General features: G+C 50.0%; 1 protein-coding gene across 20 annotated transcripts in view; it reads right to left on the bottom strand.

The window, feature by feature from the left end:
- Window positions 1-22,442, bottom strand: part of LOC144110768 (uncharacterized) — a 193,919-nt gene that overhangs the window by 110,847 nt on the left and 60,630 nt on the right. For 3 of the 20 annotated variants that reach the window (XM_077643852.1, XM_077643847.1, XM_077643863.1), the window contains exon 1: window positions 9,155-9,475. The exons of 16 other annotated variants lie outside the window; for them this stretch is intronic. The gene's annotated coding sequence lies outside the window, so the exon portion shown is untranslated. Of the gene's footprint in view, window positions 1-9,154; window positions 10,271-22,442 lie in introns of those variants that run through there. One more of the 20 variants, XM_077643858.1, reaches the window with a different exon arrangement.

Consider the following 22,442-nt stretch of genomic DNA (forward strand, 5'->3'; position numbering starts at 1 on the left):
TACGCCTTGCAATGTTCGCATTCCGCACGGCTAATAGAACACGGCAATTGCAGACAGGCGCAAGGGAATAACGAGAGAGAGAGAAAATCACCAGCACTTAATCCCCTCTCCGTGAATTCCGCTGCAGCGAGGTCTAACTGCACAGAACATAGCAAGCCAATATTGAAGCTGCCCAAGCGGCCGGACTGCAGCAACGCGCGCGCGCTCAAGTTTTCGCGCGCATATTTTGGCGCGCAATCTTTCCCGCGGCTCCCATCAGCGTTGCACGGAAATTGGCGGCGCCACAACCAGAGCGCGGCGAACGCTGCCCGGAACGCGCGCGAACTGACGACCGACATTTCCCGCGCCGGACACGCGGGGGCTGGAAGAGCGATAAAAAAGTAAACTAATCTCTGTCCGAAGCTGTTTCCGCAGCCACGAGTCACTGGCGCGAAACGGCTGCACGCGAAATTTCGAGGCTCCACATCTCCACTTCCCCTCGCCCGCCAACATATACGGCGGGATTAGTGGAGCACAAAGAAGAAGCACGCCTGACAGTTTCGTGTGTACGACGAGAGGCTGAATCGCACGCATCGTTACACTCCCTGCACTGGGCGTCTTTTAGGGGATTTATTACTACCGGGTGTGGCACAGTCGGAGGGTGTATCATGCGCTTTCGTCCTGTATGAGGTGGCCGCGGGCTGAAAATGTGCCATATACCACGGTACATACGTGAACGACGCGGGAATATAAAAGCGGCCACTTCAGGAAGCGAGCGAGAAGCGGTCGCTCCAGGATATAATACTACGCACGAACGCCTCCGGAACGCCCCGAACATTCTCACACGTTGCGCCCAGGCTTAGCGGGGAAACAAGGGCGGGAAGCCAAGGATAAAATACTTGGCAACTGGAGTGGAAGGCATGCGATTTGTGTGTGTGTGTGTGTGTGTGTGTGTGTGTGTGTGTGTGTGTGTGTGTGTGTGTGTGTGTGTGTGTGTGTGTGTGTGTGTGTGTGTGTGTGTGTGTGTGTGTGTGTGTGTGTGTGTGTGTGTGTGTGTGTGTGTGTGTGTGTGTGTGTGTGTGTGTGTGTGTGTGTGTGTGTGTGTGTGTGTGTGTGTGTGTGTGTGTGCGTGCGTGCGTGCGCGCGCGCGCGCGCGTGCGTGTGTGTGTGTGTGTGTGTGTGTGTGTGTGTGTGTGTGTGTGTGTGTGTGTGTGTGTGTGTGTGTGTGTGTGTGTGTGTGTGTGTGTGTGTGTGTGTGTGTGTGTGTGTGTGTGTGTGTGTGTGTGTGCGTGCGCGCGCGCGCGTGTGTGTGTGTGTGTGGGGGGGGGGGGGGGGACGCGCTCCTGCCAGACCGTATTCAAAACGAGCCGGATATCTCTTTGGGGGCCAATATCGAAGAAAGGTGGAAAGGCATATTGTGTTGCGAAATACCGTGACTGCCGTTAGTTAAACGCATTCGTACGGCTACAGAAAAGACAGGCATACACTCTTTTCCGCGTTCTTTGCAGTTGAAAGAGAAAAAAATAAAAAATATATAAAAGAGACATAAATCGTCCCTACAAAAAGAACGAACCCGGAACTGGCTCGGGATCGCGGAGCAATCGCTCCACAAAATGAAATACTCAGGACGGCCAGCAGATGAGCGCGGATAAGATGAATTTTTGACAATTAAAAAGCAAACTATCTTGTCAAGAACCCGCACCACTGCACAGGGCTGTTTTTTTCCCTGTCACCGTAGTGCTAAAATTCCGCTATTTAAAACATATTCGGAGTCTACTTCGTGATTTCAGCCTTTTTTTTGTAGCTCCATCCGTTGAAACTTGGAATACATTTTTGTTCTATTCCCAGCAAAACTTAATTGCTAATCTTCCTTCAGGTATCGGTTTTACAGCTCTCCAGTGAAGGGATTCTCGATGGCGCGTTCTAAACTTGGATCGGAACACTAGCTAATCTCTGGAAAGAAGGAAACCAGCGCAACGAATTGGAAGAAGACACGCGAGAGATTATACTCGTTAGCGAAGTAACAGACACCGTCGCCACCCCGATATCAAGGCGTAGCTACTCATTAACTATCTCTTGTTACACCAGCAACCTATCATATGCAGCGTAACGAATCAGAGCTAGTTCGCTACATCAGCCAGGAAAACAGCGTTCTTCCTCACGCGTACCCAAGGGCTGTTGAGGTTGTCAGTTAGGTTATGCAGTGCTGCGCGCAAGTTCCGATGACACAGTGAAATGGGAGGGTGATACATGAAGCGATCCTCGCCTAGCGTTTCTCTTTCGTTGTTTGTTCTCCGTCCTTCGACGGGTCGCACGCAACCTGCGGCAAAGCTTGGCAGCCGAGTCCAGAGTAGCTTCATGCAAACGATGTCTCGGTTTTCCCGCCTCGCCGAGAATAAGAAAAACTGTACCAAGGCTCATCCGTAAAGAATCCACAAGGCGGCCTTTGCACGATAACGCGGCGGCACCGTCGTTGCTTCAGGGAAACGGTGGATATACATTAGAAGCGTGCAGTCGGGGCTACCGTTGCTCGGAATACGAAATCCGACCAAGGCCGCGCAGGCGATGAGAGAGAGAGGGGGAAAAAATGAAGGTCCAGTCGGCCGCTGGAATCTGCGTAAGCTCGAGTTCAGAGAGCCGAAGAAGCATTTTTTTCTCACGAATTTGAAGCGAACCAACAGACTTAATTAACGAAAGAAAGCCGCCACGGTGGCTGATTGGTTATGACGCTCGGCTGACGGCCCGAAAGACGCGAGTTCGAACCCGGCCGCGGCGGTCGAATTTCGATGGAGGCGGATTTCTAGAGGCCCGTGTGCTGTGAGATGTCAGTGCACGTTAAAGAACCCCAGGTGGTCGAAATTTCCGGAGCCCTTCACTACGGCGTCCCTCATAGCCTGAGTCGCCTTGGGACGTTAAGCCCCCATAAACCAAGCCAAACCTAATTAAAGAAAAAAGAAATGAAATCCATGAGCACAAATGCAAATTGACGTTGAGAGGTGGAATATGCGAATTCGAATGCAAAAATACAGGCGCATAACATCGATTAGCAGCTTCCTCAAATGCGACGTCAATTTACTGACACCAGCCGCCGCGGTGGCTCAGTGAATATGGCGCTCGGCTGCTGACCCGAAAGACGCGGGTTCGATCCCGGCCGCGGCGGTTGCATTTCGATGGAGGCCAAATACTACAGGCCTGTGTACTGTGCGAACTCAGCGCACGTTAAAGAACCCCAGGTGGTCGAAACTTCCGGAGCCCTTTACTACGGCGTCCCTCATAGCCTGAGTCGCTTTGGGACGTTAAACCACGATAAGCCAATTTACTGACACCTTCTCGCTACTGCCGCGACCAAGGACACTTACACACCTCTCGTGCGGTATATATGATAGTAAACAAAGCAACAATATACAATGCATGCAACAGCACAATATCTTAAAGCAACGCCCGAAAGAGATCAAAGACAGGATTTTCGAAACCTTACACACTAAGGCATGCTTGCATAGAAACAGATGGGGCGTGCGACTGAGAAGTGCAACTTGTTTGAGATAAGGACTTCCAAACTGATGTCTTACTGAAGAGAACGCACATTCCTGCGTTATCCTTACTGGTTCTGCTTACGGTAAAGCACCAATCGCATGCATCTTTGGGAATGTCTGCCGAAAAAACAGCGGATTCTTATCGGATTGAAGCAGCCAAGTAGGCCGCGCATCTGGGGATGAGCGTTCTGCATACACAGGACTGCCGTCGGTCGGCCCGACGTTTATCTCCTGGCGTTGTTTGAGCCTTGCCTATAACCTCTGCGGGCGTCTTCATTTCATTATCGCTCCCGTAAGCTCCACGCTTCAACACGCGTCGTTTTTCTGCACCCCGCGGGCGAAGCGAGCCCCCTGCCCAGACGACGCAAGGTCGCCGGATCGAATCTCAACCGCGGTGGCCGCATTTCGATATAGGCGAAACGCGAAATACCCAGCGTGCAGCGCCATCTCGGGAGACATTAGAGAACCCCAGGCGGTCGAAATTTTTTCTGGAGCCCTCTAATCACGGCGCATCTTTCCTTCCGTTTATAACTCTCTTCAAGGCGCGAGAAACTATTACTGCTTCCTCCCTTTCCTTACAGAATAAAAAAAATTAACAGGGACAGTCAGTTAGTTAATAAAGTAGTTACCAAAAAGTCAGTTACTTTATATGCGTTGGAAATGCGCTGTAGCACTACAGTCAGCTACAGCTCAAGAACGAAGCGCCTTTTCCCTATCAAAGCACCGCTTCCAGCCAATGGCGTCGGCCGATTCCCATGAACCTGTTAGTACAATAATGCAGGGAGTGGCAGAGGAAAAAGGGACACTCCCATCCTTCTATTGTCAGGGATAGTCCTCTCTGTCTTGGCACGCCGCTCCTTGCATCGTGTCGCCAGCAGGTTCATGAGAATCGGCCGACGCCATCGGCTGGAAGGGGATCTTTTGCCGGGGAAAAGTCGCTTGGTTCTTGATTTGTATCCGACTAAAGAAGCTGTTGATACCTATGCCAGAAGTGACCTCATTTCCCTCCAACCAATGGCCGAATTTTATGACCGACGACACAATTTTTTTTTTTCCCGATGAGGCTTTCGCATTAAGACTTGAAAATGGCTTACGAGGAAAGGAAAGGCGCAGTAACGTCTCACTAACAGTGTTAATAATAATAATAATAATAATAATAATAATAATAATAATAATAATAATAATAATAATAATAATAATAATAATAATTGGTTTTTGGGGGAAAGGAAATGGCGCAGTATCTGTCTCATATATCGTTGGACGCCTGAACCGTGCCGTGAGGGAAGGAATAAAGGAGGGAGTGAAAGAAGAAAGGAAGAAGAGGTGCCGTAGTGGAGGGCTCCGGAATAATTTCGACCACCTGGGGATCTTTAACGTGCACTGAAATCGCACAGCACTAACAGTGTTCCCTCGAACCGCGATTTGAGGGAAGGAATAACCCGGGTTCGAGCCCGACCGCGGCGGCTGCGTTTTTATGGAGGAAAAACGCTAAGGCGCCCGTGTGCTGTGCGATGTCAGTGCACGTTAAAGATCCCCAGGTGGTCGAAATTATCCCGGAGCCCTCCACTACGGCACTTCTTTCTTCCTTTCTTCTTTCACTCCCTCATTTCCCCTTCCCTTATGGCGCGGTTCAGGTGTCCAATGATATATGAGACAGATACTGCGCCATTTCCTTTCCCCAAAAAACCAATTGTTATTATTACGGAATAAAGCAGGAGGAGGAGGAGGTTAGGCCGGAGAGAGGAAGAGTGATGGTATAGTTTGGGGTTCGGCATGATTTCTAATGAAGCGCTGAAGGTTACCTCACGCGCACTGACGTCGCACAAACGCACGGGCAAAATGAAATGAAAATTGGTTTTTGGGAAAAGCAAATGGCGCAGTATCTGTCTCACATATCGGCGGACACCTGAACCGCGCCGTAAGAGAAGGGTAAAGGGGGGAGTGAAAGAAAGAAAGAAAGGAAGAAAGACGTGCCGTAGTGGAGGGCTCCGGAATAATTTCGACCACCTGGGGATCTTTAACGTGCACCGACATCGCACAGCACACGGGCGCCTTTTGCGTTTCGCCTCCATCGAAACGAAACGCCAAGGCACCCGTGCGCTATATTTTCGATTTCGCCACGATCGAGAACGAGCGAATGCGGAGTGCTAATCGAGGAAGACGCAGGAAAATGCCGCATTTGCATATACTGCTCCCGGCAACAGCTTAAGGCACTGAGATTACCTTCGCAATCTGGATTCCATGAAAACGGAGATGTCGCTTTCTCAGCAATATAAATCAGCGTTCGCGCGTGTGTGCGGGTGTATGGAAAAGGGGGAGGTGGAGTTAAGTGAAGAGAAACTTTCTATGCATATGCGGCGAAACATTGCAGCAGTTTGTCAAGTAGCTAGAAGGACGCTCCTCCGAAGGTCGCCGACCACTAATGGGAATTTCAGCGACTACGAACTCAGGCACGGCTATTTGCTTTCGTTTGCAGTTTCTCTCTCTCTCTCTCTCTCTCTCTCTCTCTCTCTCTCTCTCTCTCTCTCTCTCTCTCTCTCTCTCTCTCTCTCTCTCTCTCTCTCTCTCTTCTTTTTTATTTAAGAAAAACACGGTCAGCGAGGAGTACTTTGAGAGCTCTCGGAGGTCAATAGTGATTGGCTGAAATGAAAGCTTTCCCGGGCACTTCAGTTTTCGTTCCAATGCAAGTAAATTACGAAAAGCCTTCATTTTTCCTACTTAAAGAAGGGAAAGGACCGCAGACATAAAGCTGCAAATAATAGTGCTCGAAAAAATAAAATAAAACAGTACATGACAGTTTAACAATACTTCTCGAGAGAAAAGTATACAGCAGCTGCATCTTAATTACCAGTACTCTCCTATGGTGCAGAAACGTGGAGGCTAATTCGAAAAGGGTTCAGTTGAAGTTAAGGACAACGCAGTGAGCCATGGAAAGAAAAATGATAGGTGTAACGTTGAGAGACCGGAAGCGGGCAGAGTGGGTGAGGGAACAAACGCGTGTTAATGATATCCTAGTCGAAATCAAGAGGAAGAAATAGGCTTGGGCAAGGCATGTACTACGAAGGCAAGACAACCGCTGGTCCTTAAGGGTAACTGAGTGGGTTCCAATAGAAGAAAAGCGTAGCACGGGGCGGCCGAAGGTTAGGTGGGCAGATGAGATTAAGTAGTTTGCAGACATACGGTGGGCGCAGCTGGCAAAGGACAGGGTTAATTGGAGAGACGTGAGAGAGGCCTTTGCCCTGCAGTGGGTGTAGTAAGGCTGCTGCTGATGCATTTTGCTCATTGGAACTGCCGCTTTATTCGAACTGATGTCTTGATGCCGCCAGGAACAAGCGTAATAAAAAGGCTCCTGTTAATTCTTACTCCGTATAATCAAAGAAATTTGCAAATCAGTTTGATTGATATGCATTGATACACAACAGATTATTTGTGTTTCTATCTGTTCGTCACGCTGTTACCAACAGGACGTGCATGTGGACACGTAAGCCTGAGTATTGAAGCCCAACTAGCATTCATCTATGTAACCAGCCTGTAATTTTTTGTTTTATTTATACCAAAAGGCAGAATGTACGCACCAATAACAAAAAAAATTGTCATCGATAGTACGGACTACTGTTCCAGTCGAAGACATCTTAACAGCAAAGTTGAATGCGAAGCTGGACTGCCTGTTTTCACACTAAGGAATGCGAGCGGCAGTGAACAGGTTGATCTGCAAGTTATACGAAGAAGGGGAGAAGGCTTCGCTTTTGCTTTAAAATTGACTCTGGAGTCCTCATTCACCCTCTTCATAGAAGCTAACACGGCTCATATCAGCCGGGTAGAAAGGAAGCTGCAATAAATTTACAGTTCAACACTGCTTTTAAAAAATATTAGGTCACCTATGTCTTCTTTTTTTTTAGTACTTTTTCATTACCACTAATTCCGAACTCACCCCGTTTGCCAACTTAGATTAACGGGAGTATATTGGTATACACAATCCAAACGATCCACACCTTCAACCCATCGCATGTACACTTTTTCGTATAGTACACGCAGAAGCAGCATCAAAGACGGCACTCAGTCTCCAGAAAGGAATTGAGTTTTGTTCTTATTTGCCTATTGAAATCAATAAAGTTTAAGGGCTATGATTGGTCCAAAAGAAAAGTATTTAGAAAAAAGGAAAAAAAACGTGCTTAAGAATTTATGGAGTAATTAGTCTAGTCATTGGTTGAACGTTCAGAATGTGTTACCTTTCATATTCCCACAAGGTGTACATGGCAGGCGCTGAACAGTACCATGGAAAACAATGACCACCTCCTAACGCGAGGCACGGCGGACCGAATGTGAAAACACACGAGTATGGCAACTGAGGCGACTCCTTCATGCCAGGACAGAAGAAAAAAATCAACGGCCAGCAGATGCCAGCTAATATGCGATGTACAGTCGGGAACAAAAGTCTCCGGACAACGCTCTCAGCAAACGAAGCAGGCAGCTCTATTATTAGCCGGCGGCTTGCTCAGGTCAAAGTCAAATCTTGTTCTTTCACCTCGACAGGTGTGGTCTCCAGCCGGTGGCTAATAATAGAGCAATGGGCTTCGTTCACGGAGCACGCGGTCCAGAAACTTTTGTCCCCGACTGTACTCGTTCTCTCCTCGCTGGGGCGCTGATGACCCTGTTTCAAAGGCTCATAGCACACACGGTTATTAGCACCAGCGATGACGCAACGTCCATTGTTCCATACAATGCGGGTCGAACAAACATCGTTGACTGCGAGCTCCGATGACCCGTCCGCAATGCAGGCGCTAGAGCTCATTGACGTCTCGATGCCGGGGGTATACAAAGAGCTGTCGAATTGTGACGCGGATGAGTGGGCACACCTCTAGGCTGCCGTTCTCATGGGAATGTTCGCAGATACCGATCGACCAGCTCGCGGCGACAACGCGATTGCCCCCAAAATGTGCCTTCTTCGAATCAGTCAAATCGACGTCTAAGTTGGAATTTTTTTTTTTTCAAAGGAAACGTGACTGCGAGAAGTCTGTCTTTAGAAAGCAGAGAGAGTTTCAAAAATTTCATAGCGCGAGTTCATCAAGCACTGTACTTGTCAGAAGGAGAAAAAAGCAAACACTGATCCATCTCTGTGCCAGTGAAGAAGAGACAAAAGTTTTCAGTTTCTCCACCTCTACAAACAAATAAAAATGAAATAAAAAGGTTTGATTTCTTGTCAGAGCACCTAGGAGTGTTCTTATGCCCCCCCCCCCCCCAACCCCCCCACCCCTCACCAGAGTTCTCACACTGGCTTGACATTGGCCGTAAGTGTATTCATGAGTGACGAATAAGCCTGATGTAACATCATCATCATCACCCCCGGATACGCGCATATGCCAACTCTGGTCACGTGACTGAGTTGAAACCAAGAGAGAGCGCAAGATTGGGGGGAGGGGGGGGAGGAGGCGGAAAGGCGAAAGTCCCCAAGTTTTCAAAGTTCGCGTCATTGCATTCAACGCCCTGAGGTCGTCCCAGAGGAAGTGAACTTGACACGCTGCACTGCTCGTGACACGGCGCCAACATCATTACTCAGCATTTCTAATTGGCACGACCGAAGCGTACTATTGCACCACGGAGGCGCACATTACTCATCGAGGCGAGGGCTAGAGCATACTCACGTTTGGAAATCGCACTCTCACGTCCGCACGGTAGGCACATTTCCATCATTGTCGCTTTTGTATATATTTTTTTCCCTTCGCTCAGCCTCCAACACACTCAGAAATCACACTGCGGTAGGGGAACGCTTCCTGGCAGGCGCTTGACACGATTTGCCGGCAAACGGGCGAACTCGCAGAGGAAACAGTATAACCAGGAACCACACATCTAATAGGTGCTTCCTTTTGGAGTATATGCGCAGGCGTTGGGACTGCAATGGAATATAGCTTGCAGGCAGAAGAAACGGTTCACCTTCTTCTCTGCAACGGTTGCCCGAAAGGAAATGTCGCAACGACTCGTTCAAAGCACGTCTCCGAAGTGCATCATCCTTCACTGTCTGCGAAAGGAGTTATTGTCCAAAAGAGAAGGTTGTAGCAAAAAACAAAAAAAACGACTAAAGCACGCCGGGGTTGGAGCGTGCTATGAAGCCTGCACTGCCTGGGCGGAGTTTGTCGGAACAACCGCAGTCACTCATGCGTAGTGGGCGTAGCCGAGAAACAACAAAAGTTAACGGGTATCCTTCCGTCCGCCCTCTAAAGAAACCTCTTCAGCGTCGCAAGGTATCGTCCAAGAGAACGATCACACACTGCCACTGCAGACGATCGAGCACATGGATAGACGAGGGATGCTTGCAAGTACACCTCAGGCACACCGCGCAGAATTTCAGCGATGAACAGCCGGTTCTCGAGGAGCCGTCGCGGAATCCGTGTACAGCTGGAGGCTTCGCGAGGGAGAAATCCAGCGCCGTCCACTGCAGCGTGTATGAAGGTTCATCCACGTTGAGTAGTGAAACCGATTGCAGCGACACCTCGGGGGCTTACAGCAAGCCGTACACACAATCACCACAGGCTCACTCACTCACACACACACACACATACTACTCCTCTCAGGAAGACAAGCCGTGCCGTGGAGGGTCAGTTCAAGGGAGCACTCGTTAACCGCACTCTGCTAATACCGCAGAATCCAAAACGAAGGCTACGAGCCGGAGAGAAGTTACACGGCACCTACACTGCCTGCATGCAGCCGGCGGCGGTTATCCAGGCGGCGAAGGCAGCGTGCGCGGCTGGCCGGGATCGAGTGGAGGCCTGCGTCAGGTACCGCGAGCCAACCGGTCGTGACGAGTGGAGAGGGGGAAAAAGGGTGGGGAAGGAGGAAGAGGCCAAGCACCACCAGTGCCAGCGGGGTTACACGGAAGGTATAACAATAACGCCAGAAGAGCAGTGGCGAGCGGCCGCCCATGGAATCGCGACCCATAGCAAGGGAAAGTGAGAGAGGTCTCTCACGCCTGACAGACCCCGTGGAGAGATGAGGGGAAGGAGGAGGAAGAGGAGAGAGGTGGAGAGAGAGGCGCAGGGAGATAGAAGCCAAGTCGCGTTGTGGATCTATCACTTTATTACTCGCGTATGTCTATGTTTATGTGTATGTTTGTTTATACGCGAACGTCGTCCCCGGTGTCATGCGTCCATTCCCGCGTTATTAACGTTGTTTATCGCTTGCGACACCACGCTTTCAGCGGCGACGACGGGAAGGCGACATACTAGACGCCCCGCTGAAATGACGCTATGGCAGGTAGGCTATAGTTCCTCGCCCCGGCCCTTTAAACGGGAAGCTTGAGGCAACAGGGACAGCGTCTCTGTTTGGTGGCGGTTGCGATGTTTATTGTCCATTATCAGCAGCTTATATTGTTGTGTTTCTTTATGTTGTGTTAGACACACATGTGGCTGTCGTACGTTGCCCTCGACTGCACCACCTGTTGCGTATGGCATGCTGGAAGCTAATAAATGTCGTGTTTGGATTTTCAAAAAGATATATATATATATATATATATATATATATATATATATATATATATATATATATATATATATATATATATATATATATATATATATATATATATATATATATATATATATATATTGTATATTGTATATAGTCGGATACAACTTAAGAACGCAACGGATTTTCCCCGTCAAAGGACCCCATTCCAGCCAATGGCGCTGGCAGATTCTCATGACCCTGCGAGTGTGACAAAGCAGGGAGTGGTAGATGAAAGGGGATAATCCCTTCCCTCTGTTGGCGGGTATAGACCCCTCTCTCCGTTGTGGCGCCGCTCCCTGCATTGTCACGCTAGCAGGCTCATGAGAATCGGCCGACGCCATTGGCTGGAAGGTGGTCCTTTGACGGGGAAATGCCGCTGCTTACTTGAGTTGTATTCGACTGCGGCAATATGCTTGCAGTGTTCGCGTGACGGTAAGGCAACTACGTGCATATGATGTTTGCATATTTTAGCAGCGTGAAAGCCTGTGTTGTGTTACGTCTCAGGCCATTGTTTTTTTCGAGCTGCTAGCATATAAGTCCACATCAACCCTCTCAGTTTTATGTTATTTCCCGTAATAAAGGATGTTTTGCGTGTTTGTGTGCAGTCACTTATAGCTTTCAGCTGTCTAATTTATCAAACGTGGTCCCAGTCACGAGTTACCACCTAAAATCATTCATATTATCCGTGACTAGTGGGAACATGAACTGTAATGATGTGTAGATTATCCAGGGATGTTGTCTATAAGCATTTCATCTTTTCGTCGCACTTTATAGAAGACGCTTCGCCACCTCCACGAAGCGCAGGTACTATTTCTTACCGTCTCCTGCTTTTCTGGAATGACGGATACTATTTCTCAACAGAATTCTTCTACTGAGGAATTGTGGAAGAAATTCATAGCGGGTAAGGCCTCGAGAACAGAAGAAAAGTTTGTTTAATTAGTGGAGGTTATAATCGTCACTCTGTCTAGGGTCTTTATCCCGTTGAAAACAAACCAAAAAAAACGCTCCTGTGCGGTACCGTCGCATTCGATCGACTTCAACGCTTTCCGTGAACATTATACTAATCGCTAGGCTCAAATATCGTGTTTGATTTAGATGTACTTACAGGCTCGTGTCTTATATGAGCAGACGTATTTCGCGAAATGTTCAGTAGTGGTCTATTTCAAAAGCTTTTTGATTCACTTGCGTTCTCCAATCTGTCTTGGATTTCCTGGCAAAAAATAAATACATCAACAAACCACGGCACCAACTCCGCGTTAGTGTTGTAGGACATTTCCCGAAATTGTGGTCGTAACTCCAGGAGAATAAGATGTCGACAAGTTCCTTTCTACCGCGTCGCCAATTGTCACGTGATGGTTGGAACGAATCATTTCAATTTTTGCGGAATCGAAACAGTCTCGGAGGTCGATGAGGCTTCTAATTGGGGAGAACGTTGATCAAAAGTAGGGCATTGTTTTGCTTATGGTGGTTTTAACGTCCCAAAGCGAATCAGGCTATGAGAGATGACGTAGTGAAGGGCTCGGAAATTTCGACCACCTGGGGTTCTTTAACGTGCACTGACATCGCACAGTACACGGACCTCTAGAATTTCGCCTCCATCGAAATTCGACCGCCGCGGCCGGGATCGAACCCACGTCTTTCGGGTCAGCAGCTGAGCGCCATAACCACTGAGCCACCGCGGCGGGAAAAGCAGGGCTTCCATTTAAATGTTTTCAATATGTCAGCGCTGTTGCTTTCTGGAACAATGAACACCCGAACGTTGTTCTTAACATGTTAGGCGTCTCTGTTGAATGAAAAACACAATCATATGAGCTGCTATTCGAATTCACTCATTTCGAACCCTGAAGAAATCCGCCAAACACGGACTACCCGTCCTGCAGCAAATTATAGGGCACCGCAGCTATAATCAACTCTAAAACTCGCAGTGAAGAAGATCCAAGCAAAGTGCCTGGCACTGAATTTTCGCATTGCGCGCAATTAACGGGTCACGTGGACCTTGCGTGGAGAGTACATCATTATCGTCACCAAGACTAAGGACTCTTTCATATCTCTCCAATTAACCATGTGCTCCATTAAACCAGTGTACCTGCTGCAATTAACAGTGCACCAGGTACACTTAAACTTAATGCCTCGGGTACCGCATGCACAGCCGGGCACAAAAGTATCTAGGACGCGTGAGCTACAGGAGAAGCCGACAGCTCTACAATTAGCCGCCGGATCGAGACCACAATTATGGAGGTGAAATTCAAACTCACGTTCTTTAATTTGTGATAGCCAAATAATGTGATATTTTACAAAAGTGGCCCTGAATCGCTTTGCATGCGTCCTAGAGAATTTTGTCACCGATTGTATCATTTAAGGGCGCGTATGACTTGAGGTATATAGGATGCTTTTTTGCCTTGCGAAAGGCACACCACCTTTTTGCGCAGTCGACCAAACTTGTTAGCAGGCAGCCAGCTAAATTTAAAATCCCGGCGAGTGGGTTCACTTGGCAGAAGAAATTACGCCCTGGCCGAGAATAGGTTAGGTCGCGCTTCAGGTTAGTGGGTGCCCCGATGTTCTCGCTTTGTTCTATTCGTTGGCACTTACCAACTCCACTGCAGCACGGAGTCGAGGCCGTTGTCACAACAACCGATTAACCGAAGGGAGAAGACGTATGCAAAAATTAAAAAAGTACGTTTTATGCGGTTTGGTGTCGTACCACAAGCTTCTTCAGTCAGTCACGGAGGCACCTATTACATACGACATTAAGCAGGTGCAAAAACCGGATTAAGATGTCATTTAGTGTAGCTTTCGTAATTATAGATTGACGGACATTGCACAAAGCGAAGGCTTCACAATGATCATGTCGCCTGGCAGAACCTGCAGTAATGGAGCCACTGCTCCCTCGCCCGCAAAATTATTGAGTCTCTCACGCATCAGCTGACCGGAATATTCACTTATTCATCCGATCGCTTAATTACACACTGACAAAAACAATTATTCAGTGACTAGTCTACCTTAATTACACACTCATCTCTCTCACTCACTAAATTACGCATTCAGTCACTAGCTCACTCAATTACTCGTTCACTTAAACACTTTTTTCTCAAGCTCTCTAAATTATTCACTCACTCGCTCACTTCAATGGGACTCAACGAGGAAACCGCGCACTGGCCAAACGCTTTCGAAACACCACAGAGGGAACGAGCGACTCGCAACCCCGCCGGACCTCTTTCAGTGGCACGCGTTCCAGACGTCACACATTTTTTTTTTTTTCGCTAGTATATATATGTGATTACGAGCGGACGTCCGCTCCAAGAGGGGGCACCTTTTTCACCCCCTTTCCCCCTCGTCCGGGCGCCCAGCGTGACGCCGACTGACCCCAGCCGCCGCGGTGGGGGTCCAGCGGCACTGGCGATGCGGCCGCTTCGCTCAAACGATCGCAAGCGGCGGCGGTGATGGGGTCAAAGCCGTTTCTAATGGCCGGAGGAGACGTTGCGAAAATAAAGACGGCGTACCCGACGCCATAGCGAAGCCGCAGGCGCGCGCGCTTTCCCCGGCGTGCTCGGAATGACAGCGCACATACGTGCGTACGTGTATGTGTCTGTGTGTGTGTGTGTGTGCGCAAGCTCACGCCTGTACAGCGAACGCTCCAACCGATGCTTGCGAACGTCAGCGCGACGCCCGAGCGAAACCGCCAAAGCTGAGTGCCTGGGTTAAACGTTCGCTTTCATTTATTTCTTCATTGCTTCCACGGCCCCCCTCCAACGGCGAAACCACAGACCGTTCTCCACGCCTTCACCGAAGGCAACAAGTTAGCAACAACAACTACAGAAATGATGGTACTAGAACAAAACACTCGGACCTGCAGCCTAAACCGACAGACTCCACAGAAAGCACGGAAGACACAGGCGTATACAACGGGCGACCGAGAGACAGAAAACATGGTTTATTTATCTATTTTTTTTTTCGACGATGAATTGCGAGAAGCGGTACATCGTCGGACATCATTCTCAAGAATGCTGGCTGCGTCTACAGGCGCCTATCCACCCCAACCCGCTTGCTGTTACGCACCGTGTAAGTACTCGCCAGTCTTGTCAACTGTGGTTTCTTTCTTGACGGTTTCCCTCTGACTAGCCACCGCTAACGATTATTGTCAACTGGGTCTAGGCCCTCCTCTTGAAAAGCCTCCCCGCGCGCTTCGAAGCGTCTTTTGAGCCGGTTTTTCTTTTCACCGCCCACTTCAGAGCAAGCGGTCGCCCATCCCCTTCCAGCAGAACCGTGCAGCGCTGAGAAAGGTAGGGACTCCTTCAGCCAGTCAACGCCAGCCGATGCTTTTAGCGCGTGAAAAGCGATTTGGGATTGACCGGCGCTCGTGCACGGTGTCCAAACACCGATGCGACAGCGAAAGAGCCGACCAATTAGCAACTGCTCTTACGCTCCACTAGCTTTGTGAACTGGATCCCTGATTTGTCGAATACAGCTCTGGCTTTCACAAAGCTGCATGCTTTTAGTGAGGACAAAATTCTTACAAACTTCCTCGCTAAAACGGTGCAACGGTGCGGCAGCTTGAAGAGACGTCAGCGAATTAACTATAGGAGCCGGATTCGTCTGCACGTGTTACAACCTATCTTGATTGGCCAGCGCCTTTGTTTCTTACGTCGTTCACTGTCGTGATTGGCTGGCGCGAGGCTGGCGTGAGCGCGCCGGCCAATGACGTGGTTTTAGGATAGGCTAATAGGGCTGCGAACTAGAGTAGTGACTGGATGTCATCAGCTCTGTAGCCTACATAACGTTGCACAGCTTCAGTGCCTGCTAGTGCATGCAGTGAAGGGAATTCCGTGCAATAACGAGGCGTCTCGTTTCGTTGAGCGATTGGGTAACGAGGGGCTCGTGTTAGTAAAACGCTGCGCCCAGACGATGGCGGGTACTTTCATGCACTACTAACTTTCTAGAGCCCCGGGGCTCATTACTGTGACACACAAGAGGGCTTTGTCCCCCAGCAGCAGATAGCTTTTCGAGTACGGGCAGAAAGAAAATGCAGCGAACCGTCCCATACAGTCAAGTGGAGTTTGCAGTGGAGAAGGCGCGGCAGATTGCGTTTCAGTCGGCTCAAAGTTAGGCCGCAGTAGTGATTAAGAAGAGTCTGGTGCCTAATGGCGTATTCCAAACGGCGATACGGAACAAGTCTCCCTTGTTCCGCGAAACAGAAGAGCGTGTTTCAATGGGCGACTCTGATTAACATCCTGAGTTCTGATTAGACCGCGAAAACCGAAGAGGGAGTTTCAATGGGTGACTTGGATTGACATCTTGGGTCCTGATTGGACCGCGAAAACCGAAGAGCATGTTTCAGTGAGCGATTTGGATTCAGATCCTGAGTTATTATGGGGAACCTGCGCTGCCAAGGTGGCACTGCAATTGTTCCATTCGGTGACTCAAAACTGCTTTTGTCAGCTGCTTGGGCCGCTGCAAACGCGAGAACACATTCTGCGCGATTAGATACCCGTGTTTGGCTGACAGCATTCATTGCCTAGCTTCTCTCGGCGTAGCCCAGATAGCTGACGCACGGCACGTGCGCCTTCGACAGAGCGCGGAGGCTCACGCCAATAAGCGCCTGAAGGTGGCGCGGAAAAGCACTAATATTACCACCCAAAACTGCTTGCTCTTCTCGCTAGGCAGTGCGTTATGGCGCTGCAATCGGCACCGCAAACTTCACCGCAAGTTCCCCATTGGACCGCGGCGGAATGCTCCCTAGACATCTTGCTCCTTCGCGGATTCAGACAGGCGCTCCGGATCGTCCTCTGGAATTCGCCATAACCGGCCCGTCTGGGTGAAAGACATAAGAGCGCAAACTGGCAACACGGACAAGGAAGGGAACAGGACGAGCGCTAGCGCTCGTCCTGTTCCCTTCCTCGTCCGTGTTTCCAGTTTGCGCTAGTAGCGCTCGTCCTGTTCCCTTCCTCGTCCGTGTTGCCAGTTTGCGCTCTAATGTCTTTCACGAATATGCACTAACAAGCCCAGTTGCAAGTACTTCTCCGTCTGGGTGGTTCGGTGCATGGTCACGGTGTTCGGCTGCCGAGCACGAAATACCGGAATGGCATCTTCCCTCTTATATACTGAAACCTAGATTCAACTTCGCATGAAACCCTAGCGGCCGTAGAACCGTAGATACTCGCGTATAGGTCGCCCTATATTATTTTCTTCAAGAAAGCGATCTCCAAGCTCGGACGCCGACCAACACGAGAATCACGCCAAGCGCAGGCCAGCTGCATAAGCCGAAAAGGAAACGAGAGAGCGGCGCCAACGAAAAACCTTACCTTCCGGCCGTCTTCGAGCATTTCTTAAGTGCGCCTCTCAATGTATACCACCGCCGCAGCGCAAAACTGCCCCTTCTTCAAGAGTGCCGCGGTAGACGATCTCAGATAAGGCCGATACGCAGACAAGCGCGGAGCCGGCCGTGGCCATTCTGAACGAACAACCCCCCCCCCCCCCCCCCCCCCCCCCTCGCTGCACGGCGACTCATGCGTTCCGAGCACCGGCGACCGTACTCGGCAGCATTTTAAGTCAGCCGTCAGCGCGGGGGGAAAAAAACTGGACAATGGCACGCCGAGTCATCGAAAAGGCAGCCACGTATGGAAAAAACAGCGACAAACGATTTTTTTTTTTTGCGTGCAGCAGCGCCAGGCTTCCCGTGCATGTGTGCAGGAATACTGTTGTTAACGTATACGACATCAGCGCAAATGTGCCGTCACTGATGGCGAGTTTATCACAGTACCGACGCCGCTCCGATACGTGATGCGCTTGTACCGGTCGTCTTAATGGGCTCGGAGCTTCCGTCTGCCGATCTATTCTATACGATATTACAACATAGGTGTATTTTTCATTTTTCCGGTTCCCGCCGCGGTGGCTCAGTGGTTAGGGCGCTCGACTACTGATCCGGAGTTCCCGGGTTCGAACCCGACCGCGGCTGCTGCGTTTTTATGGAGGCAAAACGCTAAGGCGCCCGTGTGCTGTGCGATGTCAGTGCACGTTAAAGATCCCCAGGTGGTCGAGATTATTCCGGAGCCCTCCACTACGGCACCTCTCTCTTCCTTTCTTCTTTCACTCCCTCCTTTACCCTTCCCTTACGGCGTGGTTCAGGTGTCCAACGATATATGAGACAGATACTCCGCCATTTCATTTCCCCCCAAAACCAATTATTATTATTATTATTATTATTATTATTATTCCCGAAGTAGGGGTATAAAGCGACGGCTGTCGTTACGTAGAGTAAAGCTTGAGTTCGGGCTAGTTGGTTAACATTTGCAAGCATTTTTTGGCGCTGCAAAGTTACTACAAGACGACGGTAGAAAAGGAACGAAAACGCACGTACAACACTGTTAAGCGCCTAACAGTTTGGTCCGTGTGTTTTCGTTTTTTTTTTTTGCCGTCGTCCTGCAGCAACTTTGCAGCGTGATAAAATGCTTGTGAATGCTCGCTGCGTAGTTATGAGAGCGACATACTGAAAAAAATGCAGATACCACAACTACTCCCTAAGCCAGAAAAGCCCAAAATGGGACTAACTGGAGAACGCTTAGTCCTCGCCGAGAATTACTAATCCGAAGGGAGACTAACTGCCACAGATGTCCCCCTGTGGCTAAATCCTCTAAGGGAGTAATAGCTGCTCTTGAAGGGGAAAATGGTGAGGGCGGCGTAGTTTGTCCTCCAAGAGAAGTAATCCCTGTGGTGCTTTTGATACTTTCTGGTTATACGGTCCGATACAACTCAAGAATACAGCGGCATTTCCTCGTCAAAGGACCCCCTTCCAGCCAATAGCGTCGGCCGATTCTCGTGAACCTGGAAGCGTGACATAGCAGGGAGGGGACTTATTCCCTTCCATCTAGCACTTTCTGTATTGTCGCGCTAGCAGGGTCATGAGAATCGGCCGGCGCCATTGGCTGGAAGGCAGAATTTTGCTTCGCGCCTTCGAGCTCCAGCTTTTGCAGATGTCGTGAGCCCCGAGTTTCCTTCCTGGAGCAGCGTTTTCGCGCAGTGCGCCCGGCGACCAGCACGTGTAAAGAGGCCCGCGTGCACGGTCACATCCGCGGTGCTCGCTCCTTCCCTCCCTGCCAGCAGCGGGGTGCAGTAACGGGTCATACGTGCTGCTGGCACGCTCCACTTCCGCCAGCTCTCCGTGGCGGGCGGCGGAAACGCGCTACCGGAAGTGCACCTGGGCAACGTCCTTGCCGATGCGCATACACTCAACGCGTCCCGTGCGTAGGCACTGCTGACGACGGGAGGGCAGCATCCGGAAGTGAGTGCGCACAAAGCAGAGCACACACACACACACACACACACACACACACACACACACACACACACACACACACACACACACACACACACACACACACACACACACACACACACACACACACACACACACACACACACACACACACACACACACACACACACACACACACACACACGACCTTATCAGCTGTAGCGCACCCTGCTAACATTGCGCGCGAGGCAATTTGGTCGGGGCTATGTGTACGGAAAATAACCGGTGGGCTCGGACGCCGAGTAGTAAAAAGGAAATGTCAGGGCGAAACATACCAGCGCACGCAAACACAGGACGCATGTTTGAGAAATATCCTCTGAGCACAACTCGCTTTCCTAACCTTGCGCTCCCTTTACACAATACCCTCTTAGGTCTCTTGTCACAAACAAACAAACATGTATAAAATGGGTAAATAAATAAATACGCTGCCCGCTTTGCATAAGCTACTGTCCCCGCGCAGAAGTCATTCGCTGGCGGCCAACGGCTAACATGCGCGAGCTCCCGAGACAATGGAGATGCTCTACGGAGTGGATTCTATTTTCGGAAAATCTCCGAGCGTTTCCGAGAAGCGACCAATCACAATCAGCGTTCCTAGAGAGCGATCGTAAAGAGAGCCGCGGTTCGCCGCTGGAGGAACACATACGAGACGATGGGGCCAAAGATAAGCGCTGCAGCGCTTCCGCTTAATTGCGTGAACGCCCGAGTCAACAAACTCCAAGCTACGAGTATGCAAAAAAAAAAAAAGAAAAGAAAAAGAGGCAGAATTTCCTACGGGGTGAACAACTTCTCAGAAATGCACGGTATCCACCGGGCAGTGTAGCGGGGCGTTATCTAACGTCCGCTCGCAAATAAAACGGCCGGAAAGTCCAGTGTCGTGTACCTTCGAAAGCGGAGATGGACGAGACCGGTTGAGAGTGAGCCTATAGGTGGTTGAAAATGTACCCAAAAAACCGCAGCGGTGGCCTAGCGGCTTGAGCGTCCGCCCGGCATGCGGGAGGTGCGGGGTTCGATCCCCTGTGCCGCCGGGTACCAACCGGTGGCACAATGGGTACAAGCTTCCCCTGGCCTGGTGCTCGGCTTATTCAGGGTGAACGAGAGCAGAAAACTGGGCAAGTTGGAATGGATTCAATTAATTATTGGTTTTTTGGGGAAAGGAAATGGCGCAGTATCTGTCTCATATATCGCTGGACACCTGAACCGCGCCGTTAGGTAAGGGATAAGGGAGGGAGTGAAAGAAGAAAGGAAGAAAGAGGTGCCGTAGTGGAGGGCTCCGGAATAATTTCGACCACCTGGGGATCTTTAACGTGCACTGACATCGCACAGCACACGGGCGCCTTAGCGTTTTTCCGCCATAAAAACGCAGCCGCCGCGGTCGGGTTCGAACCCGGGAACTCCGGATCAGTAGTCGAGCGCCCTAACCACTGAACCACCGCGGCGGGTCTTCGCGCTGCTTAAAGTTTGAATTCAGGGTGAAATGTCTGTGTCGACGTGGACACCAGCTACATTGCGATACCTGTGATTGGCCGCATACTGTGGCCAACGAGCGCCATGGCACAAGGTGTTTTCGTTTGCTCAAGGTGGGGTTAAAGACCCATTTCCCAAGCATTTCACCCTGAATTCGCGCTGCTTAAAGTTTGAATTCAAGGTGAAATGCTTGGGAAATGGGTCTTTAACCCCCCCTTGAGCAAATGAAAACACCTTGTGCCATGGCGCTCGTTGACCACAGTATGTGGCCAATCACAGGTATCGCAACGTAGCTGGTGTCCACGTCGACGCGTCACCATTGGCTGCATGCCGCAGCCAATGGTGAGGGCCGGTCGCCAATGAGCCAATGGTCCGGTCGCTTCCCACGGAATCTAGAATGCCGCGGCCAAGTCCTCAAACAACAGTGGTCAATACCGGAGGACCAAATGGGTCCGTAATGGAAAATGCATAATGGTTCGTTGCAGAATACGGCTCCGGACTTGGCATGTTCTATCCGCCTTCTTCGTCGCGGCCTTAATCCTCGAAAGTGGTTACCACAGAGTTGGGAATTCTGATCAACTAAGAAATGTAACCTAATAGCAAACGTAGTCATGCATGTCAATTGTCTTTCAGTGAAGGCAATTAACCCACGTTGATCCTGTCCAGTGTAATTAAGGTAACCGGGTAAGAATAACAAGCACTGGAAGCGCAAGGCGGAAATTTAAAATAAGTTAGGTCCGGTTAAAATTAAAGGCAATTAGGCATGCAGTGGTCGAGAGTGCGGTATTGATTTCCACCACTAGGTTTACGCGACCGTTCTTGCAATCTTTCCGCTTCAAAATTTAACTGTCACGACTAAGATTCGAACCCGCAACCTCGTGCCCAGCAGGAGCAGACCACCGCCGCGAAGCCATTCGGGCGGTTAACGTTCAGAGTATACAGGCGCACTGCACGCAACTATCGCGCCATGAATACTATATGAGTGGAAAATTCTCACTGGCCATCGCGTGTGTCCACGTCACTTGTTACCAGAGCTAAGACATTTACGACTCAAGTGCGAAGACAACACTGCTCTATGCGCACGACCAACGACTGCTCGAATCCGGCTAGACGGCTGCGATAAATTGATGCAGCCTGAACACACATGTAGAAACAGGAGAAACAGCATGTCTCTTTCCCTTTCCCTCCATGTGTGCGGTAATATACGTGCGATGAACACGCGTCATCGCGTTCTACATTAGACCACCAGGTGGCCACCCACGTTAACTCGAGCGCCTAACCTAACGTTGTGATTCCATAATTGTGTGGTATTACTGTCAGTGCCACGCATTCAAAGCTTTGTCTTCTACATGCATCAATCCATCGTTGCACGTACACCGGTTGTACAGCGAGACACCCTTATGCGCCGTTTTGCTAGTTATTATTATTTTAGTTATAGTTACTTGCACGCCCGAGGTGGCTGAGAGGCGAGGCCCGCACACACAGGAGCGGCGCGTCACAAAAGAGCGCCTTTTCGCTAGCCCGCTATACACGTGGAGATGAGGAAAGGGCCTGGGGCAAACTACGCGCCAACGAGACGACCGACCTGAATAATTAAGTAACGACGTGTATTACCGTGTGAAGCGCTGTCAGCGGACCGCCCACGTTATGCAGTGAGG

This window comes from Amblyomma americanum, chromosome 11 (genome assembly GCF_052857255.1).
Source record: "Amblyomma americanum isolate KBUSLIRL-KWMA chromosome 11, ASM5285725v1, whole genome shotgun sequence".
NCBI lineage: Eukaryota > Metazoa > Arthropoda > Arachnida > Ixodida > Ixodidae > Amblyomma > Amblyomma americanum.